Here is a 9,066-nt window from a genome sequence, read left to right as displayed (position 1 = left end):
TATTCCTGAGACTTGTGAGGCATGTCTCACCTCGGCTGTAGTGTGAGCCCTCTCATGTGCTTCCTCTCTGGCCTTCTTTCTGGTACTGTGTCCCTCACCAATGCCACACGTCCTTTGACCAAAGCTGCTGGGGCCCCCACTGGAATGCTGATGCCCTCACTGGGGGCCTGGCAATTAAGCAGCTTCAGCCAGTCTTGATCCCAGTTAAGATTTAATGATTAAGAATGAATAATGTGCTTTTTAAGAGGCCTCATGTCATTTGAGACATAAAGTACCTATTTTATTGTCTCAAAACCCTCAGGGAATACAGTGGATATCTGGGATTGTGTTGATACTGGATGGAAGACATGCTGCTCATCTCTTGATAACTTGTTTAAAATGTGATAGTCATTGCTCACTGTAAACAATGGCTGTTCCAGTTGATGTGGGATTCGTGGATGATATGAAGAAACTTGGAAGCTGCAGCCAAGACCCTCAAAATCCCCTACTCACAGCCACTGCATATTTTGAACTATGGGGACCTGTGGCCCAAAATAAACCCACTGCAATGAGAAGCTGATGGAACCCCTCAGATATCATCATAGTCTCCTCTGGAGTATGAGAGCAACACTTACCTTAAGGAGTCTGGAGGGGCTAACCTCTCCTTGTTCTTCAGTTATCATCTCTTGGGAATCTTCTCTGGTCTCTGTTCCCACTCTGTCAGCCGAGTGAGATGTCCCTACAAGGAGATGCTCGCAGCAGCCTGTTTCCTCCATCACAGACCTTCCTACATTGTGTGGTAAGTACCTATGGCTTATAGGCTTATCTGGGCAGAGGCAGTTTCTTCTTTGTCACTGTTTTCAGGGTATTCAAGCCCTCAGTGATAATCTGCTAAGTGCCTTGTTATTTAAACAATCCTTGTCTAGAAGAAGAGAGCTTGGGCCAGTGGGAGCTGGGAGGCCTTTGTTCACATACTTGCTCATTTTTCACCCCACAGATGCAGGTAATATTTAGGAAAGTGTGGGTGTTTAAAAATAGGCCTGACTCTAACATTTTCAAGATCCAGGGCAAGAATACAAATGGAGGCCTACATACCATGTGTCTTGGTATTTAAATGTAAAAATCATGCTAATAAACTGTAAAATAAAATACCATCTACCCTTCTATCTTGGTAAACATACCTTTATATTGCGGAAGGCCAGAACTGGGTTGGGAGTTCTCCGAATCCTTGGAGTTCTGTTCTGGATGTGGTCACATGGCAGAGCCATTCCAGTGCCTGGCCCCCTCCCTTTCACCCCTTGCTCCACTGGGCATTGTGAGGTGACACATTTGCGCACATGTGGAAACCCCAACTCAAACATCTAGCTTTACCCATCTCTTCCCCAACCCTCACAAACAGCCTCCTCTTTACCACACCTTGGGCCTAGGGGCATACACATCAAACCCAGAGACAAGGCCCACAGAGGCCCTGGAAGCAGGCACAGAGCCATTTAGGCAGGTGATTGTGGGGTCCCCAGTACGCAGAGCATGTTCTAGAAGAAGGGAATCATGACCCAAGTGGGCACGTATCCCTGTCTTCAGGGACCCCTTGGTCGGTGCAGAAGGGCATGACCAGAAGAGGGCCCTCTTGTGCAAGCCAGGGACCTGCCTGTTACTGGGTCTAGTCCTGAGAAGACATCAGATGAGGAGCGTGAATGAGGGGCAGGGAGTTCCTGTTTCCCTTGAAGGACAGGGAAAGAAGCGTCAAGGTGTAGACCCATTTTGGGGTGAGGTAGTGAGAACTTTATGTGATTTCCATCTCTGAGCCCAGGTTTTCAGTGAACATGGAGGTAGCATCACCTACTTGGTGGAGAGAGGTGAGCAGAAGCTTGGGAAGGGCCATAGATAAGTTTGGAAAAGGCAACATTTAACAGTATCACGAGAGAAGCCTGAGAAGGAACCTGTGAGAAACATAGTGGCAGTGCTGAGGGCCTGCCACGGCTGCTCATGAATACCTGGGCAGGTTGGGCATCGCTCAGGTCCAAGGTGCAGTGTTTACATCAACTACAGTGTGATGGCAGCTCCTTGAGTTGGGCATTGTGCCTCTTGCACAGCCACACCTGGTGGACCCGGGCTCATGCAATCTTCTCTCTGAATTTTGACTTCAACAGTTAATATTGCTTTGCAAATTCTGAACAATAGAAACTAGTTTTAAGGACCCTGGAGTCCTTAAATTGCTGGAATTATTTCTTAAATCCATGCCTGTTATGTAAACACCAATTTAACATTACACATATGTCCCAAAAATGTTGACAAAGGTTTTCCCAAATAATGGGGTACCTACCTTTAATTCTGAGAGCCAGAATCTTGCTCCTAGGATGGTATTTTCCTCATCCTTGTTACCTACCCAGCAAACCCCGCTGCTAGCATTTTCCTTCCCTCCTCTCTTACCAGAGGCCCCACCTATTACTTAAAATGAATTATTATTTTAACACTCATTGTGCATACCATAGAGAAAGAAAACAATTGTAATTACTATAATTCTCCCTTCTCTGAGATTCCCTCCCTATTTTGCTTTCCCCAAACTTGAAATTTGCTAATCCCCAGGCTGTAAGGACACCTGCCTTCCTAAATTGTCAGCCTGCTTTGATTCCCTACTCTTCCCCACAACCCCATTATGGTTTCTAACTCAGCTGCTATGTTGTTAATTTGTTTGTTTATATTCACACTTGACATTTTGTTTCCACCAGCTGTACTTGCCCTTTGAGATAGTACTGGAGAAAATCAGCCCAAAAGCTTTGAGGTCAGTTGGTTGTGGAATAAAACAGAGGTGATCTGGAGGCTCAGAGCTCCTCTGCATTGCTGCTCCTGCCCTGAGGTGGGCCAGCTAACCAGTCATCTCCCAGAATATGCCCCAGCCTTGGGTACAGGAGCAGGGCCAAAAGAGGGTTTGGTGGTTGGGGGAGGGATACCCATTCTGAGCAAAAGGATAGTGTCAGTCAACTTCTTCCTCAGTAAGACACTGGAGAGGCCCAGAGGCCTGTGGGACACAGAAGTCCCTACCCCTTTCCTTGTCCAAGGAAGCTGGCCTGCCATTGTTTGGAAGAGCAAGAAATGGAACATGTGATTGTGCTTACAGTATTTTTTTAGAACACTAGTCTGTAAAGTCTCAAATTACTTATGATTCGCTATAATTGATCTCTTTATCTTTCCATTTTAACTGTCACTGGGACACTTGGATGTTGAATGGGTTCTGACCAAGTCCACCTGCCTCCCCTCCATTCTCATTTCCCTCAGGGCTCCCAGAGGGCCACCCCTGCCCGCCCACCCCGTCCCCCGCCCCCGCCCCCCAGCCTGGCTTAGCTCCCGGGACCTGTGTGTGGAGTAGCTTCTGGCCTCTTGCCTTGGCCTGTGTTCACTTTTGCAACTCTCTGATCTTACTGTGGATCTTTTTCAGAAATGAGTCATTTGGTTCCCTACCTACTTATACTAAGGAACTGAACTTTTAGTTAGGCCTCAAAATCATCGGTGTGAATTGAACATCTGAACATTTGTGCTCTGCTCTAATACACAGTTTTCATGGGCTATAGCCAGTGCCTAAGGCATTTCCCTTCTACTTAAGGACCCTGCACCAGTATATAGTTTGAGTTCTTGCCTTCTGATTTTCATTTTTGTCATTAAAAAGTTGGCTTTAGACATCTCTCCCAGCACATGTACTTACCGGATTTTCTGTTTTTAATATGGTGTGGACAAAAGTGACAGATCCCCAAAGATATTAGAAGTATGCTGAAATCATCACAGATGCCCATGAGTGAAGCCTTAGTGGGGACAAGGAGGGTGTCCAGGGACCAAGGTATGTGCTTCAGTGTTTGGGCTTTGGGAGATTTAGTTTGGTAAATCGAGGACCTTTTTTTTAAGTGTGATAACTTTTTTTGGTCCTGGTTTTATTATCTGTAAAATAAGTTAACCATCTTGTTTATATTATTTTCAGAGATTTAAAAAAAAATAAATGCTTTTTTTGAAGTATAACTCACATACAAAAAGTACAAAAATCATAAGTGTACATTAAGGTGAATTTGTACAAAGTAAGCACACTGGTAATCCAGGCCAAGAGACAGAACATTATCAGCACCTTAAAAGCCCATTTTCTTCCCGTTGCCAATCTCTTTTCCTCCTTAGAGGTTACCACAGTCCTGGCTTCCAACACGAGAGATTTGTTCTGAAATTTTTATAAATGCAATCATACACACTGTATTTCTTTTGTGTCTCTCTTCTTTGGTGAAATTCATCTTTGTGTCATGTAGTAGTGCTTCATTTTCATTGCTGTATAGTTTTCCATTGTGACAATATGTCATAATATACCCATTCTTCTGCTGGACATTTAGGTTGTTTTTAGGGTCTTTTGACTCTGTTGAATTAAGCTACACTGAACATTTTACATATCTTTTGGTGTACCTATATGCACATTTGTTGAGTGAAACCAAGAATGGAATTGCTGAGCCATAGGCTATGGCTTACCAGATACTGCCAAAATTTTAGTAAGTAATTGTACGAATTTACCTTCCCACCAGCAGCAAATGAAGGTTCCAAATATTTTAAATGATCAAGGAATTTTTCATTGAACTTTATAATGAATAACTGCATTTGTCAAATAAATGCCCCTAGTAAGAGAAGAGGCATGGAATATGGAAAAATCACACTAAAATGAAACCTCAAGTGAAGCATGCAATTGTTCTGGACCATGAAGTCCTCACTATAGAAGCAGTGCTGATCTCTGAGACCATTTTCATCTAAAGTCTTGGATCATTTTGTGATTTTCATGAGAAGTGCTCCATTCTTTCTGGCTTCTTCCTGTGCCAGGCACAGGACCAGCTCTGTGTGGACAATGAACACCAGACGTATGCATGTGTGCCATAGATGCACTGCTTCGAGTGCAGAGATTGATGGGAGTAAGCACTCTGACCAACTAAAGGCTTAGGAAGGTGGCATGGGAAATAAATAAGAGAAATTTTCAAGAAGAGTTCTTGGCCCAGAGTGGTGCTATTTTGTTCCAGGCAGCAAGGCTGAGCTGGCAGAATGACCCACGTCCAAAAGGAGCCAAGGGCAAGGCAGTGCTTGGGCCAGTGCTGTGGGTAAGCCACCTCGCTGCTTGGCAACACACACCTACTTCCTTTATGCCTGGGCAAGACAGGTTGCTGCCACCACCTCTGCCAGCCTCCTGCCTGCAGTGCTCTACTGCCTCAGAGTCTGGGCTGGGCCTTTGTGTGGTTGGAGCCTGTGGTCTGTGCTCAGGCCCAGGCTGCAAGAGAGACTTGGAGAATGCAGATCTGGCATTTTCACCTCCTTTAGAGGGAAGGGGACCACAAAACCCAGGAAGGGTTTCAAATATTGGACCACTAGGGTTATGGTTACTGATGATAACAAGAGCAAGGCAATTTCCATTTGTTCATCCTTCCTGGCTTTTTTTTTTTTTTTTTTTAAACATAACTGAAGAACACTAAAACACTTTTTTATTCTTCATTGTTTTCTATAATTAAAGCTACTAGGATACACACCTTAGATCTACCCCAACCCCCAAGGATACATTTGTCATGTGTTCAGAAGTGATGTACCTTCTCAAAACCATCCAAGGTATGAAGGAGGGCTGGTCAAACCGAGTAGTGGACAAAACCAGCCACTGCAGTTCCCCATTATCTGAAGCAGCTAACAGGGCAAATATTTGTTCCCAGACCTGAAATATAATGGTTTGTCTCCTTCAGACAAAGACCTAATCAGGTAGTCATTCTGAGAACAATGGAAATCTGCTTCCCCCCACCTGCCCAGATGCACAGCTGTGCACTAACAAATACACACATGCCATAAACATACCGATGTCATCATCTTCCTTAGCCCCCGGCCCTTCTGGCCACTCCCCTGTGGCTGGCCAGACCAGCTGGCTTTTCTGTATTGCTGAATCTTCTTCATGGGGCCAGTTATGGGCAGACTGTGAAACAGCCACATCTGCCCTTCCTCTGTCCATCTCTACCTTTCTCCTTTGTGCTTCCTCTAGCTAAGTTGCCCCATTCTCTCATGAGGTCTCTTCCCCCACCCCTGCTACAGGACAAGTAACCAGTCCACTCAGTCTGAGAGGAGGGGACTTGGTATAGAAGAACATGACCTAAAATAACTCATGGGTAGGAGCCCCAGAGCCTCTCTGAACTCCTGGAAGAACCACTGTAGACACAGCCTTCACCCTGGACCTTTTTTAAAAGGCAGTCCCAGAAGACGTCAAGTGTTGAGTCACCCACCCCCAGCGTCCCACTGTGGGTTATTTTTGTCAGATCATTTTCCTCTGACCACAGAGTCTTTAGGGGTGGGGAGAGCTTCTAAAAGTCCACAAAGGGAGCAGAAAGGAGGAAACCTGCTAACAGATCTGATCTAGGGCTCATGAGCCACCTGTCCCTTCTACCAACTAGCTACTATGCTCTTCTTTGCCCACCCTCAGCCACCAGGAGGAAAAAAGGCACAGTTCAAGCTGGCTGCCCATACAGCGCACTCCGGGCTCAGTTCTCCTACAACTTAGCAGGTGCTGGTCCATATTTCCTATCTGTAGCCCCACTCCCCACTGTACACCTTGCTCCTCAAATTCCAAATCATTACACCTCCTGGCTGCATTCTCAGCAGATCACATTGCTCCCCTTGCTACTCAGCACAAATGTAGCAAAACCGGATGCTGGAATGACTCTTGGCTATTTACACATAGACTTATTCCATTTAGTCTTCACAATAAATCCACAGTGAATCACGTTGAGTAAGCTCCATCTCTCAACTGAAGGATCTAGTTCCTCACAAGGATGGCCCTCTACTAGGCCTTCTACTTCCAAGTGCCATAAATACCCAGAGATATTTAAAGGTTACTCTACTCACCTACCTACTGCATCCTTCCTGAGGGGGAATGAAGACAGGGCCAACCCCAGCTCCGGCAAGAAGCTGAAAAAAGGAATACACAGGAAGGGAAAAAATATGTAAAGATCACTCTTGCAAAACAGCCCAGACACACAGGTCAAAAACAAGAAAATCAGAGATCAGAATGGTAAAAAAAGAGGGCTGCTCGGGCAAAGAGGCCTCTTTAGCTTCCTCAAATCCTTAGATGAACAGGGGTCAGACAGCTCCCTCAGCTCACACATGCCTTTGGCCTTTAGACCAGTCAGGAAATCTCTATCTAGGGCCTGGGTTTTCCTGACTGCCAAAATAGACACCAATAGCTGGTTCCAGCAACCTCACACCAGTGGCATGAAGTCAAATATGATTGCATGGCCTGAAATGAAAAAGAAACTCTGAAAACTCTGCATAAAGCCACTCTGTACCCAAAATTTCTCTAGTCATCATTGCCAATTACTGAGATCCTTATGGAGACTAGTTAACTCTGTAATTCTCCAAAAGATATATTTAGCCCATTCTTGTTTTGTAACTCTCTTTGGGACTTTGCAAAACAGTATTCTACTAATTTTAAACATGCACAGCTTACCAACAAGTTGTGTTCCAAAAGTAGATTTGCAGGTTAGTTAGTTGGCTTTTAAAATTCAGTTTCACATAAACACCATGCTAAAATGAATCCATGATACATGTGGGAACTAGTAGAATATAATACTGTTACAAAGTATGATGCCAACCAGGAAAAAATGTATATTAAAAGAGACCAAGGAATAGTACATTCACTAGCTTTAATCCAAGTACTTTTAAATTCTCCATTAATGCTTGAATGCCACTATTTCCTGCATCTTGAAGGCTTATGCTGGGCATAAAGCAAGTGTAACAAGGAGGGATGTGGAAAATCATGATGGAATTCCTGGCAAGTAAGAGCGACCCACCCATTTCTCCTCTAGGACTTCCCAGAGCCAGTTTCTTCCACCACCTCTGTCCACTGCCCACTTCCTGACTCCACACCACCCTTAACACATCCCCTCATTTGTCTCCCCCAACTCTAGCATAGATGAGAGCCACACACAAGGTATTACCATTTAGGGAAAGGAAGGACTTACGTTTCTATTTTAAAATTTAGTAGGATAATTTAATTGCAAAAAAAGAAAGTTGCAAGTCCTCATTTGCTAGGTTCTAAGCTAGCTTGATCTGAAGTGGCCAGGTGTGCTTTGACGGCACCACATCAGGATCGAGGGGACATGTGGTCCATTCTAACTCAGTCTCTTTCTCTATGTCTAGCATAGCTTTCCCATGTGGCTTCCAGATCACATGGCCAGGACAGACTACATAATTTGTGGGACCTAGTACAAAATGAAAATGCAGGACCCCTTGTTCAAATACACTAAAAATTTCAAGACAGTGATAGCAGAGCATTAAATCAAACATTAGGCGCTTATACATGGACTCTGTGTTACTGCACAGGTCACAGACCACTGAATCCAGCCCTGAATGTGGCACAACCTGATTGGACAACCTTGACCTTCCTGGGTCGTGGCCCAATTCCTGTCCAGATTTCCCAAGTGACTTCCTTTAGCCTCGTTTTATTGTGTGGACTGTGCAAAAGTGCCTCTTGTATTTGGCCTCAGAGACTCCCTTTGTCCCCAAGGCTCCATGTATCTCTGGCCAAGCAGGGAGTGCTTTAAACCAGCACTTACTTCCTCCTCTCACTATGGTCCTGTAAAAAACCTCCCCCATTAAGAACTTTCAGAAATAGAAACATAGTGCTCCAGGGCAAAAGCAACAGACATCTTTAGTGGTCACTCTGGGGCCTTCCTGTTTCAACATCTGCTTTTTCATTGGTCTACTTTTTCAGCATGCTGGCTGCATCCCGGCCTTTCTTTAGGTCTTTAGTCAACATTAAACCTCAGGGTGATGATTAATTTTATGTGTTGATTTGACTGGTCCATATGATGCCCAGATATTCGATTAAACATTCTGGCTGTGTCTATGAGGGTGTTTCTGGATGAAATTAACATTTAAATCAGATTGCTCTTCACTCCTCCCAGTGGGGGTGGGCATCATCCAATCAGTTAATGCCCTGAAAAAAGCAAAAGAGCTGGCCCTCCCGTGACTAAGGGAGAAAAAACACCTGGGATATTAGTCTTTTCCTGCCTTTGGACTCAAACTGAAACATTGGCTCTCCCGGAT

The sequence above is a fragment of the Pteropus vampyrus genome, unplaced genomic scaffold, assembly GCF_000151845.1.
Source record: "Pteropus vampyrus isolate Shadow unplaced genomic scaffold, Pvam_2.0 Scaffold3, whole genome shotgun sequence".
Classification (NCBI taxonomy): Eukaryota; Metazoa; Chordata; class Mammalia; order Chiroptera; family Pteropodidae; genus Pteropus; species Pteropus vampyrus.
The sequence above is the reverse complement of the archived record's forward strand: the minus strand, read 5'-3'. Positions refer to the sequence as shown.